Source organism: Chlorocebus sabaeus, chromosome 19, assembly GCF_047675955.1.
Source record: "Chlorocebus sabaeus isolate Y175 chromosome 19, mChlSab1.0.hap1, whole genome shotgun sequence".
Classification (NCBI taxonomy): domain Eukaryota; kingdom Metazoa; phylum Chordata; class Mammalia; order Primates; family Cercopithecidae; genus Chlorocebus; species Chlorocebus sabaeus.
The window spans coordinates 34,363,992-34,376,000 of NC_132922.1; the positions used below are offsets into that span (position 1 = coordinate 34,363,992).

At 50.8% G+C, this 12,009-nt stretch overlaps 1 pseudogene; it reads right to left on the reverse strand.

Moving 5' to 3' along the window:
* Window positions 1-4,915: 4,915 nt before the first annotated feature.
* Window positions 4,916-5,573, reverse strand: LOC119622771 (uncharacterized; annotated as a pseudogene).
* Between the last annotated feature and the right edge of the window lie 6,436 nt (window positions 5,574-12,009).

The following is a 12,009-nucleotide window of genomic DNA, read 5'->3' on the forward strand; positions in this document are numbered from 1 at the left end:
TAGAATAAGAAATGGAAGGCTATTTATTTTGCCAAATAGCAGAAGTACATTGGCTGTGTTTTGCCAAGAAAACCTACAGTATGTTTTCATTTTCAGGTTTATACTTAGTTTGGAAATATGTCTTCTACAGAGGAAACTGATTATTGAATAAAAAGTCTACATGAATATTGCCATCTCATAACCATACAATATGCTCATTGAGTTAAATGGCAGCATGGCCTACTTAATTAACATGGATTTCTCCCTTTTTCTCATAGCAAATATAATAAGAAAAATTTGAATAAGAATACCATATGATTCTACTGTACTCTAGTATATGCAACATTCTCCAAATTACTTATTATACAATACTTTTTACATATTACAGAACTGCATTTCACCTAAGGCAGGGCATATACATTCTCACTCAAAATAGAACAGAATATACAGTATATGCTCTTGAACACTGTACAGAATGTGAAGGACATTCTAGCATCAGGGCTACCTTAGTCACTGTAGAAACTATTAGAAACAAATGAGTGATTTGTTTTTCTCACTCTTGCAGACAGCAGAAGTAGAGCCAGGTACACTAGCTCATGCCTGTAATCCCAGCACTTTGGGAGGCCCAGGCAGGCAGATCACCAGAGGTCTGCAGTTCAAGACCAGACGGGCCAACATGGTGAAACCCTGTCCCTGCTAAAAATACAAAAATTAACCAGGCATGATGGCAGGCACCTATAATGCCAGCTACACTCAGGAGGCTGAGGTAGAAGAATCACTTGAACCGGGAGGCGGAGGTTGTAGTGAACCTAGATTGCACCACTGCTCCCCAGCATTGGCGACAAAGCAAGACTCCATCTCAAAAAAAAAAAAAAAAAAAAGAAAGAAAGAAAAAAAGGTAACAATGCCATTTTCAAGACAGGTACTGAGAAATTGATAGAAAATATTGGACATACAAAATGTAGGTTATCTAAAACCATAATTTTCTTATTGGGTACTTTGATTTTAGTTCTATTAACCTCTACCAGTGATGACTGGAAATGATTCACCAGGGTGAATCTTTATTTCCACTAATGCACATAAGTCTAGTATGATATTATCAGCATGCATAACAAGCCTATGTACAGTAGATGTGTCTGTGAGAGCTGATTCCCATTGAGCTAAGCATTTTGAAGTTTACTCAATATGAGTTTTCTTTGTTCTCTTTGATAGAATTATAAACTAAAGGATCCACAAGATTATCATTCCTAACAATCTATATCCTAACAGGCAAATCGAACAGTGGATTCAAGAATTCTAACCATACATACAAAATACCAAAAAGGGGAGATACTAGAATAAACGTGAAACTACTATTTTAGGAGAATAAACTCTCATCACTATTCTTTATAATAAGCTCACCCAATTCTGTGCTTTTGAAACAGCTATAGTAAAAAATGTTTTTTGAGAGCATATGTAATATTTTAAATAAGAAAAACATACCCATCCAGAACCAGATGCAGCCCCCAAGGCTCTCTCAGGCCTGGTCTCGGGGCCTTATTCCAGTCAGATGGGGTAGCCCCTGGGTAGGGCCCTTCCAGACCCGAGAGTAGGGATTCTTTTTTTTCCCAAACCAAATTTATTTTTAAAGAAATCTCCCACTCTGTTTCTCTAGCGTGTTCATTACATTCATTGTTGTGATTAAGTAGGCAGATCTTAAAATGAGTGATTTTAACTGCTCAAAAATGTACAATTGAGTGGCATTAAGTGCATCAGCAGTGCTGTGCAACCATTCCCAATACCCAGTTCCAGAACATTCTCATCACCCCAGGGGAAACACCATCCCCAGTAAGCAGCCCTTCCTCATCTCCCTCCCGCCAGCCCTGGCAACCACTAAGCTGCTTTCAGTCTCTATGAATTTGCTTGTTCAGGTCACTTCATATACAGGGAATTATCCAATACGTGACCTTTTGTGTCTGGCTTCATTCCTGTAGCATCTTTTCAAGGTTCATCCATGTCATAAAATGTGTCCAAATTTCATTGCTTTTAATGGCTGAATAATATTCCATGGTGTATGCAGACCATGCTTTCTTGATTCACTCATCAGCTGAGGACCACGTGGGTCCTCTCCCCTGTTTGGTGGTTGCGCACAGAGCTCAATGAACATGTGTGACAGAATTTGTTTGCAACCCTACTCTCGGTTCTCTTATGCATACTTGGGAGTGGAATTGCTGAGTCATATGGTGCCTCTTTCTGCTAGGGCAGCCACAGCAAAAGGCCGCAGGTGGGGAGGCATCAACAGACTTTTTTTTTCTCACATTTCTGGAGACTGGGAGGTCCAAGATCAAGGTGTCGGCCAATGGGTTCCTGGAGAGGGCTCTCCTGGCTGGTAGCCACCTTCTCACTGTCCTCATGCAGCAGGGAGAGGGCCCTGGCATTGCTTCCTCCTCCTATGAGGGCTTCAGCCGTATGGGATTAGGACCCACCCTGATGACTTCACTTAACCTCAAGATCCCATCTCCGAATACAGTCACATCGGTGTTAGGGCTTTGACATATGAATTTAGCAGGGGATGTGATTCGGTCCATAGCAGACGGTAATTCTACAGATAGGGGTTCTCAGGGCAAGGGCAGATCAGGACAAGTGGTAATTCTACAGATGAGGGTTATCAGAGTCAGGGCAGATGGCGCAGGTGTAATTCTATAGAAGGAGATTCTCAGGAGGAGGACAGATAAGAGAAGGTGATAATTCTACAGATGGGGGTTCTCAGGGTGAGGGCAGATGGGGCAGGTGGTAAGTCTATAGATGGCATTCCTGGGGCAAAGGCAGCTCAGGGCAGATGGTAATTCTATAGATGGGAGTTCTAGGGGCAAGGGCAAATCAGGACAGGTGGTAATTCTATAGATGGGATTCCTGGGGCAAGGGGAGCTCAGGGCAGGTAGTAATTCTATAGATGAGTTTTTAGGCAAAGGCAGATCAGGACAGGTGGTAATTCTATAGGATAGGGTTCTCAGGATGAGGGCAGATGAGGCAGGTGGTAATTCTGTAGATGGGGTTCTTGGGGCGAGGGCAGACAAGGCAGATGGTAATTCCATGCATGGGATTCTCAGGGTGAGGCAGTGAGGGTAACTACAAACACTGGGCTGGGGGCCTGATTCCAAGAGTCACGGTCTCCTTGCTCTCTGCACCCTTGGGTGTAAAGTGGCAGATGTGGCACTCTGCCCTGTGCAGGGGTATCGGGCCGTGATGAGTGCCTGTTCCCCACTCCTGCTCAGGAACTCCTTGGACAAGGCTGCGTGTTCCAGGAGCGGTACAGCTGGGAACGACCAGGATGGTTTCATCCCCGAGGCCCAGCTCTGGTGAGTAGCGTCTGCTGGGCTGTGCCGCTGGGAGGCCCTGCCCTGTCAACCCCTTGCCCCTCTGTGTACCCCACCTCCCCAGGTGGCTCCACTGTGGTGATCAGTTATTCTGCACACAGCAAGCCGAGCCCCACCGACCGGCCCCCAAGGCTCGGTGCATTCTTTGTGCCATTCACACAGTCCCCACTCCCCGTCTGCCCCGGCCAGGCCTTCCATGGCCCAAGTGGCAGAGCAGAAGGTTATGTCCCGCGGTGGGGAGATAGCAAGACTCCCCCAGGTTGCAGGAGGAATGGAGCAACTTCTAATTCTGTGCATCTACTTTTGGCCACTCTGTTCGTTTATGTCAGGAGAGCGGGCAGTGGGATTTAGGGAAATCAAAATCCCCTTCCTGGGGCTACGTCTCACCAGTCCCCTCTGGTGCACCCATCTTCCATCCCCATGGCAACCCGCAGCCCAGGACAGGCTCCAGAGCTCCAGGGCATCGGGAGGGGAGATGGGAACCAGAGCTGGCTAACAGGGCCTTGGCTCTGGGGTCAGTGTCCTCAGAGCCTTGCTGGTCATTGTCTCTTCTCCTGCTGGCCCCTAGAGACATGCAGTCGTCACGAACCCTGCGGGGAGGCGGCGTCTGGGCAGACCCTGCCTTGAAGCCCAGCCCACTGTCTTCCAGTCAGATCTGGCCTTGGAAGCCCCTCTCCCCTGTCCCCTGTCCCTGGGTGAGGACAGGAGAGGAGAGGAGAGGAAAGCAAGAGTCAGGAACACACCCCAGGTCCCAAGATGGGCAGATTTTGCACCCCTACCCGGGAGCCAAACTGCATATCCAGGACACCTTGGCAGGGATGCAGCAGGTGGGATGTCCCTGCTGGGGAAGGAGGGGACTCCACACAGATGCCAGCAAAGCCTGACTCCATTACAACCTCACATTGGCTCCCACCTGTGTGTGAAGAGGAGGTGAGGCTGGGGTGGGCAGACAGGACTGGCAGCCCTGAGAGGCAAAGAATTGCCCGCACCTGCATTCACAGCTGTGCCATGCCAGTAGTTAGGAGGACAGGTGGGGGGGATTATCTGCAGGAGCAGAGGCCGAGCAGGGCCATGGGGCCGTGGGGTGTCTGAGAGGGGCACAGATACCAGTGATGCCAAAGCAATGGCAGAGAAGCTGGACTCTGGAGCCCACGCACCTGTCTGGCTTCGTGCCACTGCCCAGTCCTGGACTTGTCTGTGCCCTTGGGTGAGATGTCACTTCTCAGCACCTCAGTTTCTTCATCTGTAGAAAGGGGCATGCCTAGTAGGAGCATAAGGCACTTTCAGCAGGTCCTGGCCCAGAGCAGGAGCTGGGCCTGGGATTGCCGTGGCTCTGGGGAGCAGCCCTGGCTGAGGTCCTGGGTAACCGTCTTTCCCTGTCGTTCCCCACCTTGGGGAAGCATCCAGCTTCTCCTCCAGCCTCCTGGGCCCCAGCTGGGCTCTCAGACCCATGAGGTGAGGCTCCTGCCTCCTTTGTACTGCTGTTTTGCCTGGACCTCATGGGAGCCCCCTGCCCGTGTCCACAACACACCTGCACTCACTGCAGGGGATCCCCGAGGGCAGCGCCAGGCCTGACTCCATCACAGCCTCAGCGGGACCCTGCTCTGGGGAGGAAAGTGGGAAGGGACAAGGCAGGGAGGCTGAGGACCACGTGTTTTCTTCCCAGGTCCTCGAGTATGACTACTACTGGGCTTATGGCAGCCAGTGCACTAAGACTACTAGGACTAGAACTACGCCTACCTTAGGCCGTTGGGGGACGAGTACACTTTCCACTTCCCACCCCACCACAACGCGATGCATAGCTGGGGTCCACCGCGGGGGTCCATCCCTCTGCTTGTCCCTCGGATGAGCCTCCCCATTGGGCTGGCCTGTGGCTGGGCCCGCAGAGGCTCCCCTCCCCCAGGAGTCTCTTCAGGCTCTGCATTCATGCTGTTTCTGGCGGACTCCATTTTGAGGAGGAATCATGCATTTTCCTCTCCCCACTCCTCCCTCTGTATGGAGATTTTGCCAGCAGGCAGGCCTGAGCTGAAGTGGTGCTGCTGGGGATGGGGTGAGGTGGGGGCTGAGGTGACGGGCTGGGGCCCGGTGAGGCCACACTGTTCTGAGCCTCCCCCTCCAACTCAGCAATCCGGAGCTGCTCCAAGGCTGGCATGAGATGTGGTGGGGGAAGGGGCTCCTCCTTCCTGGAAGCCAGCACAGAGCAGATCCAAGACAAGGTGCCCGGAGGCTCCTGGGCATCAGGCCCCTATGGGCCCCTCCAAGGAACAAGCAGAGAGACGGAACCAGAGCTGGGAGGGCCATCACCTGGAGCCTGCTTGCTGTTCCTCTTGCTCCAAAGTGGGCAGGCAAGGCTGGTTGCACGGGGCACCTGGCAGCCCATCACTCCTGCCCAGGGACCTGGCTCCCACATGCGGGGGTGAAGGTGAGGAGTCTTGGGGGGCCTCCTCCCCTGCAGCAACCTGCACCACACAGGGGCATTCTCCCCAACAGCTGTCCCGGAAGGAGCAAGGCCAGCCTCTGCCCTGGCCCGCCCAGCCGTGTTGTAAAGCACTCACAGGTAGAGCACAGCTGTTGTCCTGCGCCACCCCAGGGAGACGCGTGACGTCTCACTACGAATCTGACATAGGAGCAAAGCCAAGGCCTGAGCCCAGAGTCTCAGAACCCAGGGACAGCTTAGGAGGCATCCATGAGGAGATTTCTTCCTGGGGCCTCTGGGACAGGTGCAAGCCCAGCTTCATTGGGGTCTGACCCTGTGGTTGCCCGGGACCCCTTGCCCTGAAAGGGCTCAGCTTGGATTCATGCTCTGCTGTCAGTGCCTTGAAACTCTTCATGGTCTTTGGACAAGGCCCCCACTGGGTCCCGCACTGGGTTCTGTAGCCAGTCCTAAAGGGAAGAAAGCGTTCATTTCCACCATCTCCCCCAAAGCTTGCTCTAGTGGCAGAACATCTGTTCAAGGTGTTGGAAGAGGGAGCTCCTGCAGGAAGGAGGTGTGTGTGTCATGAAGTGCCTGAGCAGCAGGGCCGGCTCAGTGCCCGAGTCCCTCGTTGCTGCCTCCCAGGGAGTGCTCAGGGCCCCCTCTGGCACCTCCACACCCACAGCTTCTAAAGCCTGTGGGACTCTGGCTGTCAAGGATGTGGGAGCTCATGGGAGATGCCAACTTGGCTTTGCGGCTTCTTCTGACCTCCGCAAACACGCCTGAAGCTGTCCTAAAGCAGGAAACACGTGCTTGTTCTCAGCGCTGGCAGCTTCCCCAGCCTCTAGAGGAGCCCAGCGCCAGAGGCTGCTGAGGGTTTTGGTCAGCAGCCCTGGAGGCATCACCAAAGGTACAGCGGAAATTGACAAAGGGGAGCCCTGTGCTGAAGGACAGTGATGCCTGGCAGGGCTGTAGAAGCCACGGAGGACTCAGGAAGCAGACAGTCCCAGTGTTGTGTTACCAGCACAGATCTTACCCTTATGTCTTTGTTCCATGTCTAGTTAATTTTTGGACATGATGTAAGTTAAGCGACCAGCTTCTCGCTTCTGCACGTGGCTATCGGATCCTCCCAGCACCACTTCTTGGAGACTCTTTCCCCATGAGTGGCTTCAGCGCCCTTGTCGAGATCACGTGACCACATATGTGATGGTTCATTTTACTTTGCTTTCTGCAACTTTGCTGACTTCGTTTAATAGTTTCAAGCAGTGTTTTCGCATGGAGTTTTCAGGATGTGGAAAGGATTTAAACAAAACCTTTAGGCCCTTCCTGCTGATCTTCCACAATTCTGTGACTCCATCCACGGCCAGGAGTTCCATCTTGCAATTTGGGGCTTTCAGAGCCCACCTGAGCCAGGGTGGCCAAGGACCACGTGCCGGGACCACGTGCTTGGTACACACACACACCATCCCTGGTTGATGGGTCAGAGGAGGGCACTGAGGCCGAGTGGGCTGACCCCCATGGGTACTGGGAGATGCTGTCCCCACCCAAGCCTGGCTGAAAGGGAGACCGTGTTCCAGATGTCCTCAATCGGCCTGTCCCTCTACTTGTGGGTCCCCACTTGGAAGAACTGGGGACTGATCCCACTTCACTGCTTTGGTGGAGAAAAATGCAAGATGCCTCAACAACCAGTGATTCTGAACTTAGAGAGGCCCCTGTATTTCCCCAGACTCCCTCACTTTGCCAGAAATCAGGTGTGGCCCGTTTTCCTCCTTCATTCAGGGACTGTTTCTTGGGCCAGGCTGTGCATGGGGTAGGATGGAGACCCAGACCCAGTTGACCCCATCTTCACTGAGCTGCTGGAGCCAGAAAGGAAGGGACCACTCCCTTCCTTCCACCCGTGAACTCTCACCTTCTCACTGAGCTGGATGATGGGTCTTTGTCTGAATAAGAGATCCACAATGGGAGGGCCGTGGATAGGTGCACTTTAAAAATTATTTTTCCTGTTTCAAAATGAGATTGGTTTTGAGACCCAAGCTCCTCCACAGGCTGTCTAAAATTAGAACCCCGTTGACAAGGCCATCTTTGTCAGGGGCCTAAAGCAGGGAAATGTCAACAGTACATTTTCTGTGTCAGTTCTGCGTTTTTTAAGAGGCGTGGGCAAATGGCAACTTAGAGCAAATTTGCGCTGTTTCCAAAGCTTTTAGAATCCAGCCCCTCAGCGGTCATATGATTAAACTGTCAGGTTTATAAGGAGCTGCTCCTGTGGATGAGAGAGCAGGCTCCGCCCTTCTTCCCACAGGCATATCCCAGCAGGAGCTGTACAGCGCGGGCCTTTCCACTCAGAGCAGCGGTGGAATCAGCTCCTCTGCTGTCTGGGATCCTGCAATCCACCCAGCTCTCTGCATTCTTTTTGTGAGCTCTGTGGTCCCAGGGCTGAGCACTCAGGCCTTCCCATGGGAGTCAGTGGGTTCAAGGGCTTGCCTGAAGGTGGACACAGACTCCAGTTTCTAGGTGTGGATGCGGCACGCACCCGAACCAAGTGTGCAGAGAAAATCATGCCTCCTGTGCAGGGAGCCCCCCAGGCTGCCTGTGGCCTCCATGCGCTGAGTACTAGCCTGGTGTGCAGGTGTGCGGGACACACGCTCCCAAAGACACCAGCTATCCTCCCAGAGCTGGGTCTGCCCAGCCTGTGTCTGCCTCAGCCCAGGGACATTATTGACAGTGTTCCCACCATTGCATGGGCCGTGGGGGGATGAGATGAAGCTTATCCCATGAGCACATGATAATCAGCACTGTCACTTCCGCAGGGCTTGGGGCCATTGTGTCTTTCAGTCAGGTATCCACAGCCCCACAGGCCTTTCTCTCCTGCCTCCCACCATGTCTGCTGCCCAGTGCTGGGCCTTTGCACCCTCACCTGGACAGCCCCTCTGCGATGGCAATCTCCTGCTCTGCCTGCCAGCCTGGTCTGGAGCCCCAGGCAGGGGCCTTGGCTTTCCAGCCCCTTCCCCACCCAGAACATGGTTGTGCTTACGGCCAAACCAAGCCCTGAAGGGCAGAGGCTATGGCTGTCTTTAGAGCCCTGTGCTGGGCCGAGGCTGACCAGAATGGTAGGTGATGGGCTCCTCAGACAACGGGCTTGGCACCTGGCTGTCCCCTTCCCCGATGCCTCTGTCCCCACCAAGCACAGCCAGGGTGGTGTCCCCTGAGCCGTGCTTCCGCCTTCCCCCTGCCCTTTGCAGACATGTCTCAGAGCTTCTGAAACAGATAAAGCCAGGCTCCCAACCCCATCTTACAGACAAGGAAGGGTGAGAAGCTTGCCCCAGGTCACTACTGTGGACTGAACGATGACCCCGAAAACATATGTCTACACATCCTAACTCGCCAGAACCTGTGAATGTGCCTTTATTTGGAAATAGGATCTTTGCAGGTGTAATTAACATCAGCATCTCCAGATGATATTATCTAGGGCTAGGGAAGGTCCTAAATCCAGTGACAAGTGTTCTTGGAAGACAGAGACCCAGAAGGGAGACTGTGAGGGCTGAGGCAGAGATCACAGTGATGCAGCCGCAAGCCAAGGGGTGTCTGGAGGTGCTCGGGAGGATTCTCCCTGGAGAGTGGAAGGGTCCTCTCCAGAGCCTGCAGAGGGAGCATGGCTTGCCCGCACAGTGATTTTGGATTTTGAGCCTCCAGAACTGAGAGAGTTTACTGTTATTTTTTTAAGACACCAGTTGTGGTCATTTGTTATGACAGACAGGAAACCAACCCAGTTCTGTAGAAGATCTGAGGTCCACAAATGGCAAATCCGCTATCTCCCCTTCCCAAAGGTGATCCCCTACTTCTCCCCAAAGATTTCCAGAGCAGCTGGAGGGAGTTTTCCTTGGAAGACCCCATTTCTTGGTGGCAGTCCGTCTGGGACCCAGGGCCAGCTGGTAGTCATAGTGACAGTAGGAGTTGTCCACCAGGAAGTGGTGGCCTGGGCCTGGACCTCAGCTATCCTACCTGGACACATCTAAGCCATGACTTTGTCCCCCAGGTCTGGGCCATGCGGCTGTCCTTCATTGGGGAGCTGGGCTGGGAGCTGCACATTCCAAAGGTGTCCTGTGTGACTGTGCACTGGGCTATGATGGCCATGGGTGCCAACCATGGCCTCATCAATGCAGGGTACCACGCCATTCACTCCCTAAGCACTGAGAAGAGTGAGTGCCGGGTCTGGACGGCACGGGGGGGTTTGGGGAGGCAGGAGGGCAGTGACACTCAAGACACGTGGAGGCTGAGAAGCTGTTTACCTTCCCTGTGTCGTCACCTGGCTTCCTTCTTTCCACACCATGATTTCCTCCCCTTACATCCCAACACCTGACATCCTCCATTTCCCCAAACCCTCTTGCTGCCCAGGGTCTTCATGCAAGGTCCCAGGGACAGTGTTGGGATCACCAACTCCCACACACACCTAGACTCAGAAAGCTGAGGCGCTGCCCGGAACCTGGGGGGCAGGCCCAGGCTGGGTTGGAATTGAGGGCCTTGGTTTCTCTGACAGCCGTGAAGAATGGAGCCGGGGAGGCGGTGCTACGGCCTCTGGAAGCAGCCCAGACCCTTGTTCAAAGCAAGGATGGAGGTCAGAGAGGGCACTGGGTGGCTCCCCAGGGCACCCAGCTTGGACACTGGGCAGCTCCCCTGGGTGTTAGGCACCCAGCTTGGGCATTAGGGAGCTCCCCCTTCACAAGGGATGGTAAAGCTTTACAGAATTTTTTTTTTTTTAATGACACAGAAGCATGACCACAAAGCACATGTGTACCATAATACAAATTTCATGTATTTTGTCTCTTTGTATTATGTTTTCTTCCCATTTATGTCTTTTCAAGCTAACGATTCCTAGTCTCCTAATACAGTGGACCTTTCAAGCACTTACTTCTTTAGCTAGTTATTTTCTTTTAACTAGAATCCCACAGATAGAGTTAACAAAGCATGGAAAAGGATGAAGAACCTTGACTCCTTCCCCTCTCCATCCCCTACTGAATTCAATTTGGCCCAACCTTGCATTTGTTTTGTTCTTCTGGAAAAGGAAATATACTCATTACCCTCAATAAATATGCAATCTATTTAGGGAGATATGGCTTCAGAGTAGGAGTCTTAGTTTGATTTTGATTATCTTACCTTCAGATGTTTGGAAAGACCAAAATGCTGTATGCTTGTGGACCGCAAGCAATATGAGTGGAAAACCAAAGTAATAAATGTTATTTATGACTTTATTATAATATTATGGTTAATAGCTAATTACTTACTGAAGGAAGATTTAAATTGAATATTTCTAAATGGGAAAATTTTTAAAAGCAAGCAAATCAGTAAAGTTTAGGACCCAGAATCTACTGAGCTAAACCTCAATGAGAATTAATTCTCAATTTGTGTTGTAGCAATTCTTGAAGTTATCTGTGAGGACTCACATGAGAGCTAAACAATAAAAGAGGACTGAGACCATTTCAACGGATGGAGAACACCTTCCTTTCTTGTTCAGATGATACTCTGAGACACTGCTATTTATTTTGACTCTCTTTTTAGACAAACTTCCACTTGGGAGCTTAAAAACCACCTATAAACCAACAGCCACAAAATATGTGAAGAACTCACTGTTTAAGCATTATTGATCTGCTAGACACAGTACTGGGCACTTACATAAAATGGTATGATTTAAGCAGGACAGTAATGAGACAGGAATCACACTATTATTCCATTTTTACAGGTGAAGAAATCAAGGTCTACAAAAAAAAAAATCAAATAATATGTTCAATTGCATCTGTCAGAAAACAAGAAGTTCTGCTACTTGTTACTTCCTGTGCTGGGAGAGCCTCCTTAGTTTTAGTTCCATGAACCTGCTAAAGACAATGAAGCATTTCCAAACAATGTGCTACAGACAGAAGTAAAGTGAACTTAATATGTGATTAGCCTTAATGACGAAACCACAGTGTGTCTCCTGGTGTGAGTTCTCCTGGGACACAGAAACCCACTCATTCCTGAGCCTAGGACCAAAAGTTACCTCCTGTTTTGCCTGTTTTGTATAAAACCTAGAAATACACACAAGTTTTTAAAACATTTTTTGAGATTTATATAATAAAAAAATTAGTAAATTTATTGCCCAGAATATAGTCATGTACCATACAACAGTGTTTCAATCAATGTCAGACCACATATATGATGGTGGTCCCACAAGATTGTAATGCTGTATTTTTACTTTATCTTTGCAACATTCAACCATCCCAAATTCTAATC